The sequence below is a fragment of the Schistocerca piceifrons genome, chromosome 3, assembly GCF_021461385.2.
Source record: "Schistocerca piceifrons isolate TAMUIC-IGC-003096 chromosome 3, iqSchPice1.1, whole genome shotgun sequence".
Lineage (NCBI taxonomy): Eukaryota > Metazoa > Arthropoda > Insecta > Orthoptera > Acrididae > Schistocerca > Schistocerca piceifrons.
Window position 1 is genome coordinate 514,659,615 of NC_060140.1, and position 27,415 is coordinate 514,687,029.

At 40.5% G+C, this 27,415-nt stretch overlaps 1 long non-coding RNA gene and 1 other non-coding gene across 2 annotated transcripts in view; both read left to right on the forward strand.

Annotated features, from left to right (window-relative positions):
* The window catches only part of LOC124789450, a 75,002-nt gene that overhangs the window by 1,217 nt on the left and 46,370 nt on the right, over nucleotides 1–27,415 (forward strand). Inside the window, exon 2 of the long non-coding RNA XR_007016119.1 lies at nucleotides 13,449–13,540. This is a non-coding gene — a long non-coding RNA (uncharacterized LOC124789450). The remainder of the gene's footprint in view (nucleotides 1–13,448; nucleotides 13,541–27,415) is intronic.
* On the forward strand, nucleotides 2,260–2,333 carry Trnat-ugu. The gene has a single exon. It is a non-coding gene; the product is annotated as a tRNA-Thr (tRNA).

Here is a 27,415-nt window from a genome sequence, read left to right on the forward strand (position 1 = left end):
AAAGTCTTTACTGATGTAGGCTACATTTTCGACTTCTGTTTTTCATAAACTGCTGTAAAACAGCTCCATCGCCATTTTAAGTGAAATATATTTGTTTTCGACTGCATTTAAAAACAGAAAAACACGGAACGACTTTGACTCAAACTTCTAATTCACATGCTCAAATTCCCATTGAACTGGTAATGTTGCCACCCTTGCTTTTAATTTCTCCAGAGGTTGTTTTGATTTTCTTATATACTGAATCTTTCTCCTGACAACTACTCTTTTTCAATTCTCTCACATTTTTCTTGCAGCCATGTGTCTTTGCTTTCCTGCATTTGCTATTTATTTCATTCATAAGTGAGTTACATTGCCATATTCTTGTCGTTCACTGGACATTTTTGTACTATTTCTTTCTTTTGTCAATCAGTCCAAGAATTCCTCTGTTATCCAACATTTTTTCACCATTATCTTCTTTGTACCCGTTGTAAGTTTGTATAACTTCTGTGGATTCAATCAGTTTTTGTGTTCTCTCATTCCTACTACCAAGCCAATATCCTGCCATGTCTTTGTCTTCTGTTCCTTTCCCTAAAACCACCAATCACATTCCAGCCTTCCACATTTATTACATTATCATCTCTCTTTACACACAGAATTACCCAGTTAATGTCTTCATATACTTTCTCACCTTCTATCTACGACATCACCATATATACCTGAATTATTGCGGCTGGTGTTGCTCTGCTGTTGATTCTGATGAGAACAAACCTGTCCCTCAACTATTTACAAAATAACTCGCTCTCTGTCCACCTTCTTATTCATAGCAAATCCTCCTCCCATTATACCATTTTCTGCTGCTGTTGATATTACACTATCTTTGTCAGGCCATATATTCCTTCCTTTCACTTCAATGACCCCCAAAACATCTACACTGAGCCTTTGCACTGTTCTTCTCAGATTTTCTGTATTCCATACCATGTTCAGACTGCTGACGTATCATGCTCTGACTCATAGAATGTTACACTTTCGCTGGCTTTTCAGTCTTTTTGTCATGGTCACTTCTCACTTGGCAGTCCCCTCTTGGAGATGTAAATGGGGGACTAGTCTGGAACCTTTTTCCAATAAAGAGACCACATGACACTTTTTCGATTACATGCCACATGTCCTATGATTACACCCTGTGTGCTATTTATGCAGTGGTTTCTATTACCTTTTGTATCCTCATGCCGATTGTACTACCTTTTAGAGGGAGTTACCCTCCCCAAGGGCAAGAGGTTCCTCTGAAACTCTGTCTGCTGCTCCGTCTGCTTTGATAAGGTTGCTGACAGAACAAGAGTGACTCTTTATACTGGAAGTCTACTGCCACTGTTACTAATCATATTTATTAAAAATTTGAAGATTGGCTGGGATCAGCTGCAAGACCCTGGATGTGTAGACTATAGGTCAAACATGTTACCCCTAAACCATAAGTACAAAACATACAGGCTCGATTTTAAATGATCTGAAACATCATTAACTGTAGGAGATTTTGCAGTCACATTTAGTCTGTTAAAATGTTTTCATTATCTTCCTTGCTGGTTCCTAGAACCCTTTCTACAGATTGTTTGAGGGGTCACTTCATACATCATGATATTCCATATGACTCTAATATAACTCTAGAATACGGGTAACTAATTTAAAAGTTAAAAACCAGTATTATATGAATGTTAGAGTTAGCCAGAATTTACACCCCAAAGTCCAAATATTCTGATAAATTATAAGAGGGCTTTTCAGAAAGCTATAGATGATTGGTCGTGAAATTGAAACCACAGTGAAAATCCAATGAAGCTTTGCACATTGCACATATGTGTTGGGCAGTGTCTCTAGTTTACTCATAGATAGTGTCACGTCACTCTTCTTAGTTCTGATTGCACAGTGTGTACATAAAGATGCCTATAAAATAGTGCCTCCCACCAAGCATGGGTGCCTGGCGTGAGATTTCACTTGATTTGATGTAACCCTCACATAATGTGTCATGGATTTCCTTTTTCATGACATGTCCGAAAGAACAGATACCATCTTCATATATATAGTTATGGCTCACTGGCCATTTGACCATCTTCTTCTGTGTGGATGCACAAACAGTGCATGAAGTCTTGTGGGAATTGGCAGTAAAGCCGTGAGTAATGAGTATAATGGGCAAGGGGCACTATGAATATAGTGCAGGACAACAAGGTGCAAACGTGGGTCTCACGGGAGACGTACCAGAGATAAGTCCCTTCAGTCACTCTATCCTCTGTGTCCTCAGTGGCTCAGATGGACAGAGCATCTGCCATGTATGCAGGAGATCCTGGGTTCGAGTCCCAGTTGGGGCACACATTTTCAGCTGTCACTGTTGACATATATCAATGTCTGTATGCAGCTAGGAGCATTCATTTCATTGTAATTTAAGTGATAGCACTGTCTGTGAAAGGCATATTTCCAGCTTTCTGTCACAGTGTACTACACAGTTTCAATCTGCTTAACCTGCCAGGATTTTTGGCTTAATAAAGACTTTTGCACTGGAATATAAAACTCCAGTCTGAACCCTAGACAGTGATGCATAATCCACATATGAATTATTTTTACTTCTTGTATTACGACTGTAAATTTCACAGTTCATACTAAATTTGCTATTGTTATTAACCATTAATACTATTACAGAGCAAATATATTAGTATGTGAGTGTAAAAATCCCAAAGTCCCTAAAAAGGCTTCTGCAAAACATTGAGCTATCTGTTTTATGTAAGGTTTTAACTACACAGTTCTGTAGAATAAATATGTACTTTTTCTACCTCGCCTGCATTGTCTCACAACATTATGCCACAGGGCACTACTAAATTAAAATATTCATTATATGCTGGAAATACAATGAGAAATGTTGCCAAGTGCAAGCCAGGGAGAGATCCAAGTTTGGTTAATTTTTCCACAAGGTGGTGCCATCTCAATTTGTTTTCCATTAGTACTCCTTGGAATTTCATCTAGTGTGTTCCAATCAGTCTACTCCTGGTACAAGGCCATGTCTACATATAGGCTATTTGAATTTTATATTATGGATCTTTGTAATATTAAGAGTTAAACTGTTTGCTGCAAACCAGTTGTAAATATGTTTTTTATTCTCCTAACTGTGTTTGGTAATGTGTTTGGGCTCTTTATTAGTATAGTTTTCGAAAAGTCCTTCATTGTCTTTAGTAAATCATTTTTATAGATCAAAAAGTGAGAATGAGCCAAGTATTGAATAATTTGGAAAAAATTAAATGTTTCCCAAACTCAAGTTTAATTTTATTTCTGTAGTGTCATTTGTTAAGATATCACTCTGTTTCCTGTCGTTAAGATGTGCCTCCATTTATGTAAGGAGAATTCCTATAATATTCTTAGTATAATTTCATGATTTACAAAATCAGCTCACAGAAATTTTCATCTCCATAATTTTTCTGGTTAAGTTCTAATAAAACTGATTTTGTGACATTACATTACATATTGCTTTCTCCCTATAGAAGCCTTTTATTCTGATATAAGCTACCTTCTTTAAAGGTACTGAGAAAAGAAAAAGGAGGGATACAGACAGGGGCGCCGACTTATAAAAATTATTGGGGGGGAGGGGGAGCACATAAAATTTTCTAAATTTTAGATGAAAACAGTGAGTTTTGAAGGGTTTTTAAGCATTTTAGAGTCATATGATCAACATTAGAACCCTGAAAACTGGACTCTCGATAACTCGACACTCTGGGAAACTCAACAAGCCTAACACATTTTTAGGCTTTGAAAAAAAGAAACAAAACATAAATATGCATGGTATTTTTCTAAAAAGCTAATTTAATTTACAGTAATAATCATGCTTATAGACTATTACAGAGCAGTGAATATATAGCTCTGAAAAGACTGAAATTATATTTAAATAAATCCTAAACTATCATTAAAAGAATAAAACATAAAATATTGCTGTCGCATAGTAAGAGCACATTGATCAATAAATGAAATAGCTAATTTAAGCTTACTCTGAATAAGGCTCAGGGTTCATTAAATATAATCAATATCTCAAAGTTAATGCTTTAATACAGTTAATAAAGTTAATACAGTATGCCTAATACTTTCAGTCATAAAGTATTTAAATAGTGGGTTTTAATTGGGTCTTACACCCTAAAAATATTTACATATTTGAAAATAACTAATGCAGTACTATAGAAATATAGTAATACAGTACTGAACTAGTACTAATATTTCTAAATTGAAAATTTAACATTATGTATTTATTTAATTCTCTATTTTATAAAGATTTTTAATATGCCATTATTAGGGCTAGAGTGTCTTTAGAAAGGTGCAAATGATGACCGTCTGACTGGATTACTGAATATGAAGTCATTGATGACTGGTCGAATATCCAAAACATCTCGGTGGGCATGAAGAACAGCAAAGTTGTCCAATCGCTTCTGTCCCATTGTTGATCAGAGATATGACTTTAGACGTCTAAGGGTGCTAAATGACCATTCTGCTGTTGCTGTTGTGACTGGAACTGCTTGGAGAAGCTTAATGCACTTCACTATTTCACATAACATTTCTCCAACTGCAGGCTCTTGTGTAATGTACTTTCTTACATCATGAATGTTTTTTTAAGACCGGTTGTTTTTTAATAGCAATATCGGCTAACATATTCAAGTGTAAGCGCATTCTCAATGTCTAGGTCATTTTTGAAAAACTCAGTTGATTTTTCCAAATTTGTTTCACATCTGTTTACTAAAAGCAAGCACTCTTGTTCAACTGCAATGACCTGTGTGAGTCCAGATAAAGCATACTGCTCAGTGTACTGGTAGATAGGACTGCTTGGCTGTAGAAGTGGAAGGGTAGCCCACAACATAGACAGACAACAGTATTCATAATTACAAGCACCCAAGCTTTAATGATCTTCCAGCATTAAAGGCTCTTAACAAATCTCAATTAAGCAAGGACATAAACTTGGTTACAAACATATGTTAACCTTCAACCAGTGAATAACCCCAATAAAGAATTACCAATCAATAAAACGTAGATAAAGGACTGCTTTACAAGAATGCTTAAATTAAGTAAAATCATGAAAGCCAAGTTACAAATTTTATGTTAAGCTTTAACAGGTGAATAACCCCAATAAAGAATTCTCATTTAAATACAACATAGATAGGAAAATGCCTTACCAAAATGCTTGAATTGTGTAAAATCGTGAAAAGCTGAGTTACAACTTTTCTCACAAACTATTTAGGAATTTACAGCAAATAAACAAGTTTGATCTGTTTAACCAGAAGGTAACTGCCAAGTCTAAGCGACCGAAGCCACTCAGAGCGGACGACCGCCCCAACGCTGGTCATCAACCGACATCGTCACGGCCCAGTGGCCACCGCGCTAAAACAGACTAACGTTTCGGTAAGCGACCGACAGCAACACAGGAGTAACAGTGACTGAAAGTCGGCGTACGCCTTACGAAACACGGCACAACCTGAAGCAGGAGCCAGTACAGCTGACAAGCGGCCATACAACCGTGAGCAAACAAATCTCACGCCACCCGTACTATTGCGGGAAATGATAGTGTGCGACAAGACGCCACGTACAAAGCAGCAACCGTGCCTACCCCTCGACCACAGAATGTGCCCTGTCTCCTTGTCTATGGTAATACAATTTATAGCACACAAGAAATGATTTAATAATGGCATTAGTTCAACACAAGATCAGTTAACAGTTAGGTCCAGTAAAGATTTACCAATGGATTTACCTTCAAACCAACTTCCGGACCACAGGCGGAAATTAGTAAACTTGGCATAAGTTTTCACCAGACCAATGAACAAGAAATCAAATTAAACAGTTGCCAAAAATACAGCCACGATACGCAAGCTCTTCAAGACCTTGCTATCTTACTCACAGTTATCATTAACGGCGAAACATACACAAATGAATGACAAGAAATTCACCATTGAAAGCAAAAAAACAACACACCACAAAGGTTAAATTAATTAATTTGCAGATGAGCCAGTCACTGAAAGCTAAGTTCCACAAGATTAGGACTAACCTCACTCGGCAGCAATACATTTGTGTGCGTGATAACTAGGTTGCCCAAACAGGACTCCAAAACCCAAAACAACAGGTCACACATTAGCTGTCTTGTTCTCGGATACTAGGCACCGCTGGGCTAAGACAATCGCGACAAAAAAAATCTCTGAAATTACAGCTGCCTGCAGCAAAACAAATGAGTCAGGATGCATGAACGTAAAGCACAAGCCACTGTTCCAGCCGGAGCGTAACCTTTTCAATAACACATACGGACAGAAAAACACACATGAGCATAAAGGGAGCAGCAGATGCATACCAAGCAAACTGTACTGCGCCAAAATATGACCCACGTCACATCCACAAACCAGAGCACTGCTCCCAGAGCTGGTGTCTGCTCGCTGGACTGCCGCAACTCTCTGTCCCCCAGGAAGCGATGCTGACTTGCTCAATGCTCCCTTCTCGGCCGTGCACAACAACTCTTCTCTTGTCACCTCAGAGTGCAGCTGCAATGTCCGTTCTCCCCTGCTGTCCGCCCCAGACTCCCGTACTCGCACTCTCCCTCGTTAGGACCCTCCCAGACAGGAGGAGCTCGCGATCGCACATAGTGCCAACCTCAACCAGAGGAGTAATCGATAACGTCTTGTGCCCAATAGCCGCACCACGGCTCACTCAGTAACGCAAGACTGCAGCATTTTGCAAACTTCAATGTAAATAGCTTTGTAGTATTCCTTTCGGGTTTTGAAAGTTAGTGGTGAGCTGATTTCATTGTTTTCATATTTCTTTGGTATACTTCCATTCCGAGGAAGTAAAGGTCAAAGCAAAGCTCAAAGGTTGGAGGAAGACAACATCTCCAATAGTTCCATGTTTATTAAAGCACTGTGGTGTCCAACCAATCTTAAGATTGGTGACAGCTTTACTTTTTTACACAATATTTGGTCCCAAAAATATGCAGCCTATTCAGATTAACTTTCTTCCATGCAGAACTCTGATAGGGAGTCTTCCCATCAGCACTGCTTGAACCAGTTTAATTAAAAATGTACACACCAGTATTAACTGCTTCTATCCATAAAGACTTTGGCTGAGTCTTTGGCAAACCTACTGTCCACATAAGTTCTACAATAGTTTTCCTCCTGTATTTCTCTGAGTGGTCTGAACATAAGGAAATGGTCTGAAGAAGGGTATGACAAGTATAATAGACATGGAAGAGATTCAAATCTCATTTCTGTGGTTGTCTCAACAGTAACATGCATTGTCATTTTGCAACAGCACAGCTGATGATAGCAATTGACATGATTGCCATTTGACTGCAGGCAGAAGATGTTTTTTAAGAGACCTAAGTATGATGTGCTAGGTGCAGACACAGGAGATTTTTTAGTCATCTAAATGAAGCACTAGTGATAGTTATCCTTTGTAACACACAGTGCTCTAAGATGACACCTTCTTATACCAAAAGAAGTCACCATAATTTTCCATGCTAGTTGTTGCATTTGGAACAGTTTTTATTTTGGTGATAGGTATAGTGGTATTCCTTATTCATTCACTTCATTTCTTGTTGGTAATAGTGGACAGGTGACAGTTCTACAAGAAAAGGATCACATTCTCCATCAACATGATAAGCAGTTACATACTAGCATACACATGTAGGTATGTATTAACAAAATGCTTCACTTTAGAGCACTGATACTTTATTTTCTCGGTTGTCTACAATGCCAACTGATCGACAACAGTATTAACATGGTTACTAGGTGTAACAAACTTCTGAAAACTGCACAAACTCCAATGCTTGTGCCACGGTAGGTAGAGGCCAATTGGCCACTGGAGAGCAGGGTGCAAGCAGGAAAGAAAAATGTTGTTACAGACTTGAACTGTGAATGTCCACCGTGTCGAAATGGAACCGCACTTTTAATCCGTATCAGGTTTCTGTTGTGGCTGGACAGTGGTGGGTTAGCTGTTGTTGCGGAGTAACTGCTGCATCTGGGTGGCCAGTGGCTGGGTGGTTTCCAGGCGGGCAGTGCTGCTCTGTGTGATGTTGCTGTGCCATCAACTGTGGTTGGTGGTCTGCATTTCAGCGGCATCTTCTGCACTTAGGTAGGTTGGCTTGCACTGGTTGATGGACACTACTGTGTCTATCCATTTCATGCAGAGAGTGAGTGTTCTATCATTCTGTCCCATAACTGCATATGGGCCTCGGTATGGCGATTCCACTGCCCTGCGCAGTGGGCTGCATCAGAGGTAAACGTGCTTCATCATTGCCAAATCTTTGAACATGAAGATAGCCTGTTTTCTATGCTGTGAAGTTTCACGTGGTCACACAACCTCAATTTGCCTGTGGAGTGTTGTGAGGAAGTCTTGAGTAGGGTGCAGGGGACCAGTTTGTTGTGTGAAAAACTCTCCTGTCAATAGCACGACTGGGCGAGTGTCAATCCACGAATCTGCCTTGTGGCACACTATGGCAACCATCAAGGAACAGAGCAGGCACTCTACAATGTCATTTGAGGCTTTGCTGTATGGTGAAGTTCTCGTCATGTGTATCTCATACAACCAGGCCATTGCACGGAAGATGTCCACTTCCCACTGCTGACCCTGGTCGTAAGTTATTTGTTGGGACAGCCAAAATGTGAAATCCAACCACTGGTAAAGGTGCATGCCACATTCTCAGCTGTCTGCATTTCCAGCGGGAATACCTCTGGCCACCTGCTGTACCTGTCAATTGCTGTGAGGCAGTACCGGTAGTTATGGGTTACTGGGAGTGGTCCTACCAAGTTCAGGTGGACTTGTGAGAACCGAGCTTCTGGGATGTCAAATCTTCCTCACGGAGCTTGTAAGTGCCATGTTACTTTGCACTTTCGACAGGCAACGCAGGTCTGAATCCATGTACGGCAGTCCCTCTGTATACCAGGCCACACAAAATGGAAAATGCTGCATTACTTGTGTCCTCGTAGCACTGATTCTTGGATGGCTGAGTCCATGTAGAGAATCGAAAACCCTTTATCGTAGAGGGGCAGGTACATATGGCCACTGTGGCCTGCTGACTCGTCACAATATAGCATTTCTTCAGTGCCTGGCAGTGGTATGCGATGCAAGTGCAAAGTCATCTTGCCTCTCAGCAAGTCCTTTAAATTTTCGTCATCATTTTGTGCTGCAGCTAGTACAGCAAAATTCACCGTTGGGGAAATGTTTTCACTCTAGACAAGGTGATGTTTTTTGAACCACTTACATGGCGAATGTCTCTTGTGAATTGAGAAATAAAATTTAGTTAGTTGATTTGCACTGGGGGACAGTTATTTCTTGGCTGCAAAAATGTGAAAGTCAATCGCTGGTGATCTGTGTATTATAGTGAAAGCATGCCCTTCCACCATGAATCTGAAGTACCTGCACACATCATAGGCTGCTAACAATTCAGTGTAAAATGGTGGCCAAGAGTGCTGTTTCTCTGTGATCTACTTGGAGAAGAAACCCAATGGTTGCCAGTACCCATTTACCTTCTGTTGTAAGACAGCACCGACAGCACGGGATGAGGCATCTGAGGAAATGGCTAATGGGGCACTGGCAGTTGGGTGCGCAAGGAGAGTGGTCTGCAAGGAGAGTGGTCTTCTTGAGGCTTGTCTACAATTCATCAGTCCATGTGACAGGTGTGGAACCATGCTCTTTGGGGCCAGCAAGGGTGGCATGGAGTGGTGCCTGTGCTTCAGCAGCTCATGGTAAAAAACTATGATAGAAGTTGATCATCTCCAGGTAACGATGCAATTCATGCAATGTTTTTGGAGTCAGGTAAGTTGTATGTGCAGTGATGCACTCAGCTGTTGGGTATGTATCAGTTGCGGAAACCCGACATCTGAGGAATGTCACTTCCTTAGACCCAATGACACATTTGGCCAGATTTATGAGGATTCCGTAGTCATCAAACCTATGGAAAACCATGCATAGGTGTCTTTCATGTTCTTCTGTGAATGGTGATGTGACCATGATGTTGCATTTTGGAGGTCATTGACATGTATGAGAATTCAAACAGTCCAAAGGGTGTGGTTATTGCAGTTTTATGGATGTCCTCTGTTGCCATTGGTATTTGGTTGTAGGCTTTTACTAGGTCTAAAATCGAGAAAATGTTGCACCCCACCAATTGGCAAACAAAATCTCCGATGTGGCACACAGGGTATTGGTCAGCAATTGAACGGCTGTTGAGTCCTCTATAGTCACCACAGGGATGCTAGCCATCTAGTTTCCTTGGTGCCAGGTGCAGAGCAGAAGCTGAGTTGCTTTCTGATGGACGTGCCGTGTCTGATTAGATCATTGCATCAATTTCTGCTTTTGCAATGCACAGTTTGTTGGGAGCCAGACATCTGGGCCGCAAGAAAACTGGAGGACCAGGCGTGGTCCTGATGTGATGTACTATCGATTGTCAGGGTGATGACAGCATGCCAGCGGGTTGTGTGACTGATGGGAACTCATTTAGCAGTTGTGCTAACGGCCCTGGCACAGCAAGGAAGTGTACCTACAACTCACTGCACTGCGTAGGCTGGCATGTCAACTTCAATGATGTAACACAGTCCAAAATGGAAGCATTCCTTACATCCAGTAAGAGGTCATAATAGGACAGTAAGTCCAGCCCGATTATAGCACAAGTCACGTCTGCAACTATAAATCGTCAGTCAAATGACCTCCATAACCCGACTTTCAGATTTAAAGTCACAAGTCCATATGTACGTATGACCGAACCATTTGCAGCTGCTAAGTCGTAATTTGCGTGTGGTTGTGGTTGCCACAGCAGGAGCATAAGAAATACGCATACGACTGAGCCGGTATACACTAAAAATTGCATCTTGGTTGTACTGTCTTTACCACTAAACGTCGCAATGTTGTCCTGGCTGGTGCTGATGGGAGACCTCCCCACCAGGTATGGGGTGCTGCCATTTGTGTTTACCGCCCAGGAACATGGCGACCTGCATCTACGTGCTCTGTCTCCAAAATGACGGTGGTAGAAGCACTCATTCCTGTCCAGCGAGGGCAATGAATGCACGCTGCATCATCCTTGTGATGGCATGCAGTCTCGCCATTTGTATATGTCGAGAGCTGTAACGTGACGTGTCCACTCATCGAGGTGCGAACTGATATTGCCCAGCCTGTCTTTGGTGGTTGTTGTAGTGAAAACCTGCGGAAACGCAGCCTCGATTATTGTGTCCGCAACCTCTGCCAGCTTGCTCAAGTTCTCCTCTTGCATCACTGTGAGCAGCATGTGATGCATTTCAGGCAAGCACCAAATCCCTATGGATCGTAGTAGAGAGTCCAGGATGTCTGGTCCAGCCAAGGTGCAATGATGTTACAGAAATTGTGACTTCTTCTTATCGCTGATTTCCTCCCTGTGCAACAACTGTCTTAACTGCTGCATGTTAGAAAGGGAGAGGCGCCAAATGAGCTCACTTTTCAGAATTTCATACTTCCCAGAAGCCGGCGGGTTGGTGATAACATCACTGACCTCACTAGTGGAGCAGCTGTCCAATAGTGCCACCACATGTGCATATTTTGTGGCATCTTGCATTATCCCAGCAGTGATGAAATGGCTTTCGATGTGTGCGAACCAAAGTGATGGACACTCTGTCCAGAGGGCTGGTGCTTTGAAAGCCATGCAATTCACTTGAGCAGCTGGGGCTGTCCCGGGGAATGGCAGTGGGTAGCGGGACTCATCAACCTTGGGGCTTCAGGCATGTAACGGGATGGGTCCGCCCAAGGTGCAGATAGAACTCCCATTTGCTGCAGGCAGGGCGGTGGCGAGGGGTGCTAGGGAGGCTGGACATGCGCTTTCCTGGCAGAGCACTTGTGCCTGCTCTTGTTGTTCTGTGGTAGGCCATATCCTTTCTTTCAGCTGCGTTCGAAGTTGCTCCTCATGTCGCTGTTGTAGCGCGACCATCTCTTCCACATGTTAGTGCTGCTGATCGCACAGTAGCTGCTGCTGGTGTTGTATAAGCTGTTCCTGGTGGTGTAACTGTTGCTGCAAGTGCTTCATCTCTTCTTGTTGCTGTCCTAACTGTTGTTGTAGCTGCTCTATGATACTTTCGTCAGGGTCACCACTTTGTATGTATTTATTAACTGTACACTTCAGTTTAGAGCACTGATACTTTATTTTATCAATTGTCTATAATGCAAACTGATTGACAACAGTATCAATGTGGTTATTAGGTGTAGCAAACTTCCAACAACCACACACACTCTGATGCTCATGCCGCTGTAGGTAGAGGCCGACTGGCCACTGGAGAGTGCGGTCTTCCGGCATTGGTTGTTCACAACGTTGCAGACTGGTTAGTGTGGAGTGACCAGCGAGTTTGGGTCGCTACACGCATATTGCTTCTTCAACTTAAAATTCAGCTGCTGAGTCGCCTATTTTGCAATTATCCTACAAAACTGGACTACATCATAGACAATATGACATACTGAAATACAACTAATGTTTACAGTTGCTCCAATATCATCCATTGTCATTTAATAATTTTCCTTGATGATGGCTGCAATGGCCGAGGTTTTTTCTGGAGTCACAGTTTGATGAACTAGGTCTAAATGAGGTGAAGAGCATCATCAATGAATGTGAGACCATTTTTGAACCAATGAGTTTTATTCCGTCACTATACATAAACTAAATAATAGAACCCACATGCCACAGATTGTGTGGTAGCCACTGAAATTGATCATGTAGTGATAAAACTTTGTTCGGGACTGGTGGATATGTCTTGCCCTTTGCCACAGTCTGGCTGTAGGCGGAGAGTTAATTGGTGGTCATGCATACATAAAAAGTCATTCAGCAGTTGCTTCTTCTTCTTCTTCTTCTGCTTCTTCTGTTCTCATTCTGTAGACTGCTCAGCAGGAATTCTTGCTCTCCATTTTATCCTAATCTCCTGCAAGTCTCTTCAGCACCAAGTAGGTTGTCAGTTTCAGATCTCATTTTATCTCCCTGGTGTACTGAATTCACAGTCTTTGTCATGCAGTCTTTGCAGGTACTTTTCATTCTATTAATTTCACAATGAATGGGCAACATCTGTGTAGGTCTACAGCCCACTGGTCCCTCTGTCTGTTAATAGCCCTTCACAGTGATCATTTCTCTCCTACACAAATATTTTTACACACAGTTTACTACTGTTTAAACTAAAATAATTCAATGTTAGTAGCTTCTTTTTGAATGCTGTTTTACCTTGTGCAGTTCTGTAAGTAATATCCTGACATGATCTACCACCTCTGTTATTCTACTACCAACATACTTAAAGTGAGTGATTTGCTTTATACGCTCTCCATCCAGATGTATGTTTGCTGCTATTGGAACTTTACTGCATATAATAATTACAATTTTTTTCTTACTGATTTTCATACATCTTTTGAAAATACCTTATTCATGCCTTCTATGACATCTATTTTGAAAATACCTGATTCATACCTTCTATGGCTGTTTCCAGATGCAACCAACACTTCTATATCATCTGAAAATCAGTATTTTTATGATATACTCATCAGGTCTGCAACTGGATCATGCAGTCGTCTAGACCAGGTATGGACAAACAGCAGCCTATGGAACACATGTGATCCACTAATGATTTTTGTGTGGCCTGCCAAGACAGTTAAAATTTTCTTGTAACAGCTTATACCTTTTCTGATATGCAAAGTTAACTATTGTAATGTATGCTATCATTTAAGGTGTAGCACTCTAGTAATGCCTGCTTCCAGAAAGTGACCCCCAAGCCAAAGCTATTGCCTACCTCTTGTCTAGGCACTTTATTTCCACAGTCCATCTAGTGGCTACTGTCTACAGGTAAGAATGCTGTTTGCAAGTCTCCCCAGAACTGATTTATACATCGAATGGCGGCCATGGAAGAAAAAGAGTGCATGCACTAGAAATCATTGCTGCTGCTCCCTAATACAAGTAATGGTCTAGTGCCCTATTCGTGAAATCTGTAGAAATGATGAATCACTTTACAGTTCACAAGTCAATATATTCTGCTGGCTCAGTCAATGACCAGTGTTTTTTAATGTCCATTAAAACAGGAGTCCAAATCTTACTGGAAGGGTAACCCTTGTCTCTATTTATAATGTTGCCTAATTTTAACTGATTCCTTTAAAAATAGGTCCCAATAGTGAGACACAAGAGCAACTATTTGTGTCTAGCCATATAAGAGGGCATGCTGAGGAGTAATGGCTCCAGAAATTTTTATGTGGGAACTCTTTTAAGATTTTTAAATAAAACAAACATTATTAACATATTACATGTTTATCCTTCATGTCTACATGTTTATTTCTCAACATAGTCACCCTGGCGAAGAGAACATTTCTCCCAATGAGGGCCCAATTTGTTGATACCATCACTGTAGAATATTTGACGTTGATGATGGAGCCAAAACCTTAGCTCTGCTTGCACCACTTCATCATTATCGAAGTCAAGTTCTCAAAGATGTTCTTTAAGTCATGGAAACAGATGAAAAAGGATGAGGCCAAGTTGGAAGTGTATCGAGGATGACTGATGACTGTGAACCCAAGGCATTGAATTGTTGCAGATCTCACAGTGCTTGTGTGAGGTCTGGCGTTGACATGTTGAAGGAGAGGGAGCTCCATGTGTGGGCAATTCAATTATGCCATGTTATACACTACAATGCACAGCCCTCTAGTGGCAGAGGGCTGGAACTTCCATCAGCAGTGGGAAAGTTGACTGATTACATGTTATGCATCACCTCAAATGAAATTGAGAATAGAATAAAAAATTCAGAGGCATTACTTTTCAGCATACACTCTTAAAATACTGTGTCACTTAGTAGGGCAGTGCTTGCCACTGCAAATTTCTCAGGCTGCAATAATCACATGTAACAGTGGTGCTCAACATATGTCATGAACGGTGCAAATAGTTTGGTCAGTATTTGTTTCCCCAAAACATTTTGTAGGCTCCAGTTTCCTCAATCTTAGAGCATCTCTTATGAAGACAAGGAGCATTCTATTTTTTGCAGGAGTAAACCATACACTTTTGATATTAACTGACTCTTTTTTTTTTTTTTTAATCCATCGTATCTTCAAAGATATGCCCCCAGCATATGGCAGTAAAGCCACCAATCCACATGCATCTTCTACTGGTTCCGATGAAGGTCCAAATCTGAAGGCATGATGCAGCTGTTGTCTGTGTAGTCATTCTGCTTCAACACCAGTCTAAAGTGTTCCAGCTCTTATGTTAAATTTTCTGCATCTGAGGTAGCATAAGACCTCTTTACCAATATCTGAAAGACCCACTGCATTGGTACAGTGCAAATCAACTCATCGCATATAGATACTGGTCTGTGTGCATTGGTTTTTGATAAACTTTATGTCCCAGAGTCCCAATGTTAACTGTGTGCCAGACCGAGACTCGAACTCGGGACTTTTGCCTTTCGCAGGCAAGTGCTCTATTGACTGAGCTACCCAAGCAAGATTCACAAACCAGTGCCAGAGGTCTGCAACATTCACAGAAGAGCTTCTAGGAAGTGTGGAAGATAGGAGATGAGAGACTGGTGGAATTGAAGTTGTGAGGATGAGTCGTGAGTAATGCTTGGGTAGCTCAGTTGCTAGAGCACTCGCCTGCTAAAGGCAAAGGTCCCAAGTTTGAGTCCCAGTCTGGCAGACAGTTTTAATCTGCCAGGAAGTTTCACAGTCAAAATAATCGAGGAAATGGTTCTGAGCATCTATTCCAAGTGGCCACATGACAAAGGTATTGCCAATGCATCTCCAAAAACAGGAAGTTTTTCAAAAAAGCCATCCTCAGCATGCTGTCTTCAGAGTCCTGCATAAATAAATTGGGAAAAGGGGATAATGGACAACTGACAGCCACTCCATCAGTTATTTCAAAACATGTGACATTGAACAGATACTACATAGATGCCAGCACATCACAGCAAAATAATTATGTCTATGACCTGTTTTTCACTAATTAACATCAAGAATTCTTCAAAAGGAACCCATACAAAAAGAGACATTACATCAAAGCTGAGAAACAAATTTGACACACAGACTTCAACCACTGGATAAAAATCAAAGAATTGGAAAGACAGTTTGCAGAGTGAAATTTTCGCTCTGCAGCTGAGTGTGCGCTGCTTTTGAAACTTCCTGGCAGACTGAAACTGTGTGCTGGACCGAGAATCAAACTCGGGTCCTTTGCCTTTTTCTGGCAAGTGCTCTCCAACTGAGCTACCCGAGCACAACTCATAACCTGTCCTCACAATTTTACTTCCACCAGTACCTCGTCTCCTACCTTCCAAACTTCACAGTTCTCCTGCAAAACTTGCAGGAATAACACTACTGGAAGAAAGGATATTGCGGAGACATGGCGTAGCCACAGCCTGGGGGCTGTTTCCGTAGTGAAATTTTCACTCTGCAGTGGAGTGTACACTGGTTTTGAAACTTCCTGGAAGATTAAAACTGTGGAAAGATAGTGTTCACATTTTCCAACATGATGACTAAGAATAGTCACTACATTCTTGGTCAATTTGTTATGTGAGTGCACCTAAATACCTCACACTGGAATGTAGTTGAACCCGCTCTGTATGAACTTTTGGCGAACCATCTTGGTGCAACGGCAGCACCAGGCCAAAGATTTTTAAGCACATTGTTGAATAACAAACTCTTCTTCAGTAATGAAAGCATCTTCCATCTTACTCCATCAGTAGAGCCCTTCTGCAATCTTTGGTACGCTGGGCCCTTAACTAAATGATCAATTTTGCCTACATAAAAAGATAATGGGACTCTGAGGCACAGTGTTTATCAAAAACTGATGCATGCAGACTGATATCTATGCTATGAGTTGTCATTCACCATACCAATGCGCCGAGGCCCTCCAGATGTTGACAAAGAGGCTTTATGCCATCTCATATGTAGAAAGTTTAACACATGAACTGGAATGTCTTAAGCTAAAGTTCAAGCAGAATGGCTGCACAGACAAACAGGTACATCATGCTTTCAAATTTCGATCTTTGACAGAACCAGTAGAAGATGTACATACATCAGTGGCTTTCCTGACATTCACTGGGGCCATATCCTCAAAGGTGTAATGGATTTTATAAAGAGTTAATACTAAAAGTGTATTTTGTCCACCTAGCAAGATTAGAGCACTCCTTGGCTTCATAAGTGATGACCTAGGATTAAGGAAGCTGGAGTTTACAAAATACCTTAGAGTTGTGGGAAAACATACTTTGGCCAAACTATTTGCAGCATTCATGGCAGATGTATGATGCCCAATGTCATACATGATTGCTGCAGCCTGAGAAATTTGTAATGGCAAGGGACTGTCTTACCGAAGGACACTGACTTTTTTATGATGAGTTACATCGGGTTACCCTTTGTCTTACTATTGTGACTGTTTCATAAAGGAATCACTTGAAATTATACTGGCAGACAACATTATAAACAGGGACAAGGATTGCCATTTAATTAAGATTTTGAATGCTCTTTTATCTGACATTAAGAAACAATGGTCGTTGACTTAGCTGGCAGAATGTATTGACAGTTCATTGTTTTTGCACCTTTTACCACTGCAACACTATACCCTGACTTGTGTCAGAGTGCAGCGGAGACAATTTACACACCTGTTGGTCTTTCGTGGCATATAATAATGCCACGATTCATTGTATGAATCAGTTCCATTGACATTAGCAAACAGCATTCTCACTTGAAAATTGTGGCCAGATGAACCAGACAAATTCTGTATCTTGATGACTGCATGCTTTGATTGCGAGCCCAACAGGAATATCATCAATTTACATGCTGGAAAAGTATGCGTAGTCGTATGAAGCATAATTATGTCTTCTTCATGTACAGATAGTCCTTCAATGTACACTGCCTGACAAAAGAGTGAAGCACCCAGAGGACATGTTCAAATGTTAATTTAATTTCATACACATAATTACCATCAGTGGGTATGGCAATGTCATTATTGAGCATGGTAAGGTATTAAAGGGTTGTGAGCAGTATCAGATGTTGTGTGATCACTGTCAAGGACACAGAGAAGACACATACTTATGCGCACAGCATTATCAGCATGTGACAGAGATTGAAAGCGGCCTCATTGTGTGTTTTCAGTTGGTGGGACTAGTTTTATTGTGCAATATCCAGATGTGTGGAGCATTCAGATGTGACAGTGGCACAATGATGGACTTCATGTGAATATGAGGACAGGCATACTTATTGTTTGTGCTCAGCACAAGGGAGGATCACGAAATTGTGCAACAGGCACAGCATAACCCTTCATCTCTGCACCTGTTGTTCAAGAACAAGTAATGAACTGCCAGCACCATTCTGTTTAATCTCACATTATTGATTGGATACCAGCAGCAGCTGAAACAGCAAATTACCATCCCATGCCTAGCCTGCCATTAACATAACACAAATGGCTGCATTTTGAGTGGTGGTGTGACCTGGAAACATAGTCCACTGATGAATGGCATCACACTGTGTCCAGTGAAGAATTGTAGTTCTCCCCTATCCCAGATGACCATCATTGGCAAATATGGGGGTGACATAGGGAGTGATTCTCTCTATGAACAGTTTGTGCAAAGCTGAGGTACTCCCATGGCCATCCAGATTCCTGGATCTGTCCCTGACAGAGCATGTGTGGGACAAGCCAGGATGTCAACTCCATCACAGTGCCAATATCCAGGATATCAAAGACCAATTAAAACAGTTGTGGGTCAGCTCAATTCAGGAGAGGATATGATGGCTTTATGACATCCTTCCCATTCCCAGCCAAATAAGTGCATGCATCCAAGCAGGAGGAGGGGGGGGGGGATCTGCAAATTTGTACTGTTAAACTGGATCATACTTAGCGTTAATGTGCAACAGCACAATGTAAAAATCCACTCATACTCAGTGGCAGCTAGGTATCATGTGCTAATGTGCTACAGCACACTGTAACTATCACACTACAATTATGCCATTTTTCTTCGAATGCAAGCCAGAAAGTGCACTAAAATTACACCATCTCTCTTCAAACGCAAGCCGAATTTGCACTAAAATTACGTCATTTTTCTTTGAATGCAAGCTGGTGTGCAAATAAAATGGATGAAAACATGTTCCATAGCATTCCCTCAATGATAACTAGAAACCAATGTCAAGTGCTGAAATGGTGGTCAGCCCCACTACGATAAACTCAGAAAAGAGACACAGTTGCATGTTTTTTATTTCGTGTACTCCGACATGATATCAGCCCTTTCAGTTATGTTGCTCACAGCACCAAGTCAATATTTTTCTTTGAAACTAACTGTAACATATTTTACAAATGTCAAGTACGAGGAGTTTATTATGAGTGGTTGGGCGAGTTGTTCGGAGCACTGACTCATAATGCATTGGCCTGTGCTCAATTCCTGCTGCTACTAATATTTTGTTCCTCACAATGTTAAACAATTGATTATAAAATTTAAATACATTTAAACAGTTCAATTTATACATGTAAAATAGTTAGTTAGATAGTTTACTACCCTCGTAAGTAAAAAGGCTATAGATGACTGTAAGAAAAAATGAGTATATGAGCAAATTTAGAATGAAAGTTTCTTTTTTTCGTAGTGGGTATCAAAGCAATAAATTTATTAAAACAAGTTGACATTTTCCATTTTTTCTTTATTAATTTTATTTTTTCACAACTAGTTTCAGCTTTCTAGGCCATTCTCAAGTGATTTTGTTCTGCAATACAAAACTATACCTTACATATTGAAATGTAAGTATCTTTAAATTTGTGTTTTTTATTTGTTTTGGTTCACAGCCAAAGTGAATAGAAAACACAAATTTAAAAACATTGACATTTCAATATGAGAGGCATAGCTACCATTTGCAAAACTGCAAAATCACTTGAGAATGACCTGGAAAACTGAAACAAGTTGTCAATAAATAAAACAGCAAAAGTGGATAATGCAAACTTCTTTTAGTATAAAAGAGTTTTCTGTAGATGATGATGGGTCCTTTTTCCAGTAGCTCTTGGGAGAAGAAAGTGACATTTAAAGAGTCTGGTAGATCTTCTCCAAATGTAAATGTAACAACATATGTGCGTGGGAAAAAGCTCACTGATTTGGCTCAAACTATGTTAATAGAAGCAGGCAGATGCCTCTTTCAAAGTTCTGGAATATTTTGTGTCATTGGGCTATAGAAAATGTAAAATACTCTCTAAAGATTTACATTTAGAGTATAAAGATAATTTGAGCCACAGGTGTCAGGCAGGTGTGATAACTGAGTGGTAAAGAGTGGGGACTCATAAACTTGTGATATGACAGCATGCGTTCAAGTCCTGCTGGTTCCACAATTACTTTTTCCTTTTATTTTATTCCTTGCAATGTTAAAGGATTAATTATAAAACATAAATATTCTTAAACAGTTCAATTTAAATACATAAAATTAATGTATTCAAAACAGTTGTGATTACTAGCCTTGTAACTCAAAAGGCTACAGGCCACTACATTGTAGCACACTGGTAAAATGGTGAAATTTTGCATGAGCTGCCACTGCTCATACTGCTAAGTTCTTTGTAAATGTTAACCAGTTTTGTACTCACTGAAATAACATCAAACACCCTCTCGACCTGTGAAGTTTCATTTCATTTCCTCCTCTCCATCTAAGTACTACATTTTTTTTATCAGGCAGTGTATGTATCTATATATTTGTATTATATATAAAAACAAAGATGAGGTGACTTACCGAACAAAAGCGCTGGCAGGTCGATAGACACACAAACAAACACAAACATACACACAAAATTCAAGCTTTCGCAACAAACTGTTGCCTCATCAGGAAAGAGGGAAGGAGAGGGGAAGACGAAAGGAAGTGGGTTTTAAGGGAGAGGGTAAGGAGTCATTCCAATCCCGGGAGCGGAAAGACTTACCTTAGGGGGAAAAAAGGACAGGTATACACTCGCACACACGCACATATCCATCCACACATACAGACACAAGCAGACATATGTCTGCTTGTGTCTGACTCCCTTAAAACCCACATCCTTTCGTCTTTCCCTCTCCTTCCCTCTTTCCTGACAAAGCAACCGTTGGTTGCGAAAGCTTGAATTTTGTGTCTATGTTTGTGTTTGTTTGTGTGTCTATCGACCTACCAGCGCTTGTGTTTGGTAAGTCACATCATCTTTGTTTTTAGATATATCTATATATTTGTTTATTCTATCCTCAATGTGCATGTTGAAGAGTAATGGGGAAAGGCTGCATTTCTGCAGAAAACCTTGATTTACTCTTGCAAATTTTGTATCACTGTCTTTTATTTTGACAACTGCTGTCTGATTCCAGTAAAACTGTAGGATTATTTTCCTTTCTTGGTGAACCAGCTTAATATGCATTAAAAATGCATCATTTTAGGCCAGTCCACATAAAGCCAACATGCCATGGTTTGTTAATTCTGAGCATTTCTTTGCACAATATTCTTCAACTAATTATTGGTTCTCTAGTTACTCTATCTTTCTTAAATCCAAACTAATTTCCATTGAGGTTTTAATTAATTTTGTTTTGTATTCTGTTGCTTTTGTTGCTTATGACCTTCATCATTATCTTGGAGGCATGGGTTAGCAAGCTTAGTGTACAATAGTCTTCACACTTATCTGATGTGGTTTTGTTAGGTATTGATACAAGGACTGATCTTCAGAAATCTTCAGGGATTTCTCCTTTTTCAAGCATCTTATAAATGGCCTCATATAGAAATCTCTTTGCTTTTTCATCAAAACATAGAAGTCTTTTTTTTTCATCAATATTTGAGTTCATATTTGCAGCATTGTTTGAAGAGGTGATCAGGGTCCTATGATTTGCAGCAAAGTAGGGGATCTCAACCAGAGGCTCTGTTGATTCTGTGATGGTCTTGGCTGCAGATTTCTGGACCTGCATTATCGGGAAGGGGATTGCAGGACTCCCCTTGATAGGTCAGGGGTGCAGTACACAAAGGAAGCAGTTACTCGAGTAACAGAGTACTTGTGGAGTGCACATGGGGGTTTCTTAGACTAGGCAGTAGTTTGAGGTACTCTCATGAATACTTGCCAGATGATATACAGATAGTAAACTCAAATTACATTCAGAGTAAAGACACTTAGACTGTCAAAATTTAATCAGTAAATTGCTGAAATATTTATAACACATTCCCAAATTTACAGCCTTCCAGGAGAGTTCTTGTGCTCAATTTATTCTTGGGACTGAGTGCTGGCTGAAACCTGAAGTAGAAAGCTTTGAGATATTTAGTGATTCACAGAATGTATATCACAAGAACCAATTAGACGCCATAGGAGGGGGAGGGTTCACTGAAGTTGACAAAAATATTGTCTCTATTGAGGTCAAAATTGAGTGTGAGTGAAATTTTCTGGATGCATATAACAGGGCTAGGTGAAATCAAGTTAATTGGATGATTTTACCAACCACCCAATTCTGCTACAACAATTTCAGAGTCATTCAAAGAAAGTCCATGGGCAGGGTGTAAATAAGCAGGTCATGCAATGATAGTTGGAGGTGACTTTAATCTACCAAAAATAGACTGGGATGGGAATGGAATGGGATGGCTATGGATTCATTGCAGGGGGTACAGATGAACAGTCTTGTGAATACTTTTGGACACACTTTCCAAAAACTGCCTTGAACAGCTAGTTTGACAGCCCACATGCAATTGCAATATTTTAGAACTTGTATGTACAAACATGCCTGACCTTTTCAGCAGCATCAGTATGGAAACAGGGCTTAGTGATCATGATGCCATCATAGTGACTATGGTTACTTAAGTTAATAAATTAGTCGAGAAGACTAGGAAAGTATTTCTGCTAGAAAGAACAGATAAGCAGTTGTCAGCATCTCACTATATCCAGTATGATGGATGTAGAGGAATTGTGGGCAAAGTTTAAATGGACATTTAATGATGCTCTGGAGAAGTATGTGCCCAGTAAGTGGATTAAGGATGGAAAAGTCTCACCGTGGTTTAGCAACAAAATTCAGAAAATGCTGAGAAGCAAAGGCTGTTGCACTCTCAGTTCAAAAGAGAACATGCAAATGGTGGCATGCAAAGGTTAGTAGAGATTCATGTGCCTGTAAAGAGATGTATGCGTGAAGCATACAACTACCACAATCATACGAGGGCAAGTCAATTATTATCCACAATTGAGTTATATTTTTGTTTATTTTGGTAGTATTGTCATTTTACATTAATGACACACGCTTTGTTTATTTGTTGTTACATCATTGCAGTTTTCAAGCTGCTAGGTTAGTTTTGTTATCATTACCATGCTGTTAATCATGGCTGCTCCGCTGTCTATTTGCACCAAAGAAGAGCAGTGTTCAGTGATACGTTTTTTGAGATCAGAAGTCATATCAGCGGCCAAAATTCATCAAAGACTTTTGATACAGTATGGGAACAGTGTTTTTCCATAACAGAGTGGCTACAAATGGATTGAAAAGTTCCGAAATAGTCACACAAGTGTTACGCATGATGAAGGAGCCAGAGAACCATTTACCGCCACAAACAAAGAAACCGTTGAGCATTCACGTGAACTGATTCTCTTAGACAGACAATTAACTATTGACGAAGTGGCACATCATCTGCAAATTATCCACGGTTCTGCCTACAAAATCATCCACAACAGACTTGGGTTTCATAAAGTTTGTGCAAGATGGGTCCCAAAACAACTCACACAGTTGCATAAACAAACATGCTTGGACATCTGCAAAAAACATTTGGATCACTATGGTAATGAAGGGGACAACTTCTTAGACAGGATCATTACTGGTGACGAAACATGGATCCATCATTATGAGCCAGAGAGTAAACAGCAGAGTATGGAATGGAAACATCCAAATTTGCCACGCAAGAAAGAGTTCAAGAGCCAAGCGTCCACAGGAAAACCGATGCTTACAGTTTTTTGGGACACACAAGATCCAGTACTGGAACATTATGGGGACAAGGACACAACAATAAACAGTGTACATTACAGTGAAATGCTTACTGCCAGGCTAAAGGCTACAATTCAAAGCAAATGCCAAGGATTGTTGTCAACAGGTGTGTTGTTGCACGATAATGCCCATCCACATACTGCTGCCCAGACCGCTGAAATGTTCCATAAACTCAAATTTGAAGTACTGGATCATCTTCCATATAGTCCCAATCTTGCCCCTTCTGACTATCACTTATTTGGTCTACTCAAACAGGCATTAAGGGGCTGTCGATTTTCCCTGGATGAAGCAGTGAAAGAAGCAGTGCATTCCTGGCTTGCAACTCAGGAAGCTTGTACAACGATGGACCAAGTGTGTTGAAACACAAGGAGACTATGTTGAAAAATGATGTTCTTGTAAGTTTCCTATTTGATTACAATAAAATTTTATAATTACTTTGTGGATAATAATTGACTTACTCTCATACATTAGCAAAATATTTGGCTGAGAATTCAAGGAAATTTAGGTGCTAAGTAAAATCGCTAAGCGGGTAAGGCTACCACTGAGTTACTCATTGACCAATCTGGTGTAGCAGTAGAAGACATCAAAAGGAAAGCTGGAGTTTTAAATTTCACTATTAAAAAATAGTTCATGCAGGGAACCAAAAAACATACCATTGTTTGATCATCTCTCAGACTCCCATATGAATGACATAGTAACAGTCATCCCTGGTGTAGAGAAACAACTGAAAGAGTTGAAAAGAAATAAATCGCCAGGTCCAAATGGAATCCTCATTTGGTTTTACGAACAGTACTCTGTAGCATTGGCCCCTTACTTAGCTTGCATTTATTGTGAATCTCACACGCAGCAAGTCCTAAGCAAATGGAGAAAACTGCAGGTGACTCTTGTATATAAGGAGGGTAAAATCCTTAAAATCAGTTTGCTACAAAATTCTTGAACATATTCTGAGTTCAAATATAATAAATTTCCCTGAGACAGAAAAGCTCCTGTCCACAAATCACCAGTGTTTTAGAAAGCATTTCTCATGTGGTACTCAGTTTGCTCTTTTCTCAAATGATATATTGCAAACTATGAATGAAGGGCAACAGGCAGAGTCCATATTTCTAGGTTTCCAAAAAGCATGTGGCATGGTGACCCTCTGCAGACTGCTAAGAAGGATATGAGTTTTTGGAATACGTTCCCAGATGTATGAGTGGCTTGAAGACTTCTTAAGTAACAGAACCTCATACGAGGTGCATTCAAGTTCTAAGGCCTCCGATTTTTTTTCTCCGGACTGGAAAGAGATAGAAACATGTGCATTGTTTTAAAATGAGGCCGTGTTCATTGTCAATACGTCCCAGAGATGGCAGCACCATACGGCAGATGGAATTTTACTGCCTGTGGCGAGAATGAGAACTGTTTTAAATACTTAAAATGGCAACGTTTTCCTTACTTGAACAGTGTGAAATCATTCGTTTTCTGAATTTGCGTGGTGTGAAACCAATTGAAATTCATCAACAGTTGAAGGAAACATGTGGTGATGGAGTTATGGATGTGTCAAAAGTGTGTTCATGGGTGCGACAGTTTAATGAAGGCAGAACATTGTGTGACAACAAACCGAAACAACCTCGGGCTCGCACAAGCCAGTCTGACGACATGATCGAGAAAGTGGGGAGAATTGTTTTGGGGGATCGCCGAATGACTGTTGAACAGATCGTCTCCAGAGTTGGCATTTCTGTGGGTTCTGTGCACACAATCCTGCATGATGACCTGAAAATGCGAAAAGTGTCATCCAGGTGGGTGCCACGAATGCTGACGGACGACCACATGGCTGCCCGTGTGGCATGTTGCCAAGCAATGTTGACGCGCAATGACAGCATGAATGGGACTTTCTTTTCATTGGTTGTGACAATGGATGAGATGTGGATGCCATTTTTCAATCCAGAAACAAAGTGCCAGTCAGCTCAATGGAAGCACACAGATTCACCGCCACCAAAAAATTTCGGGTAACCGCCAGTGCTGAAAAAATGATGGTGTCCATGTTCTGGGACAGCGAGGGCGTAATCCTTACCTATTGTGTTCCAAAGGGCACTACAGTAACAGGTGCATCCTACAAAAATGTTTTGAAGAACAAATTCCTTCCTGCACTGCAACAAAAATGTCTGAGAAGGGTTGCGCGTGTGCTGTTTCACCAAGACAACGCACCCGCGCATCGAGCTAACGTTACGCAACAGTTTCTTTGTGATAACAACTTTGAAGTGATTCCTCATGCCCCCTACTCACCTGACCTGGCTCCTAGTGACTTTTGGCTTTTTCCAACAATGAAAGACACTCTCCGTGGCTGCACATTCACCAGCTGTGCTGCTATTGCCTCAGCTATTTTCCAGTGGTCAAAACAGACTCCTAAAGAAGCCTTCACCGCTGCCATGGAATCATGGCATCAGCGTTGTGAAAAATGTGTACGTCTGCAGGGCGATTACGTCGAGAAGTAACGCCAGTTTCATCGATTTCGGGTGAGTAGTTAATTAGAAAAAAAATCGGAGGCCTTAGAACTTGAATGCACCTCATATGGCAGTGTTCATCAGAGACAAGGATTTATTCAGGAGTGCCCCAAAGAAGTGTGATATGACTGCTATTATATTCTGTAAACATAAGTGATCTGGCAGACAGGTTGGGTAGCAATTGTTTGCCAATGATGCTGTTGAGTACAGGAAGGTGCCGTCATTGAGTGACTGTAGGAGGATATAAGGTGACTTAGACAAAATTTCTAGTTTGTGTGATGAATGGCAACTGGTTCTAAATATAGAAACACGTAAGTTAATGCAGATGAGTAGCAGAAACAAACCCATATTGTTCAGATACAGTATAAGGAGTGTGCTGCTTGACACAGTCACATTGTTAAACTATCTGGATGTAACATTGCAAAGAGATATGACACTGAATGAGAATGTGAGGATTGTGATAAGGCAGACGAATGGTTGACTTTGGTTTATTTGGAGAATTTTGGGAAGATGTGGTTCACCTCTAAAGGAGACAGCATATAGGATGTTAGTATGACCTATCCTTGAACACTGCCCAAGTGTTTGGGATCCACACCAAGTCAGATTAAAGGAAGACTGCTAGATTTGTTACTGGTAGCTTTTAACAATGCGCAAGTATGATAGAGTTGCTTTGGGAACTCAAATGGAAATCCCTAGGACTTTCTTTTTTAAGGAACACCGTTGAGAAAATTTAGAGAACTGACTTTTGAAGCCGACTGCAGAACAGATTTACTGTCACCAATATACTTTTCATTTAAGGACATGAAAATAAGATATGAGAAAATGACTAGTAGTGGCACAGGGTAATCTCTGTCTGAAGCACCCTACAGTGGCTTGCAGAGTATGTAAGTAGATGTAGATACGTATTGTCTTTATTTATTGCACCAAAACCAGGAGACATTTTTGGGTTTAGTTCTTTAACTGCCTTATCAAATTTTTCTCTCAGTATTTTTGATCCAGTTTTATCCTGTAATGCACCTGTTACCATTTCCATTA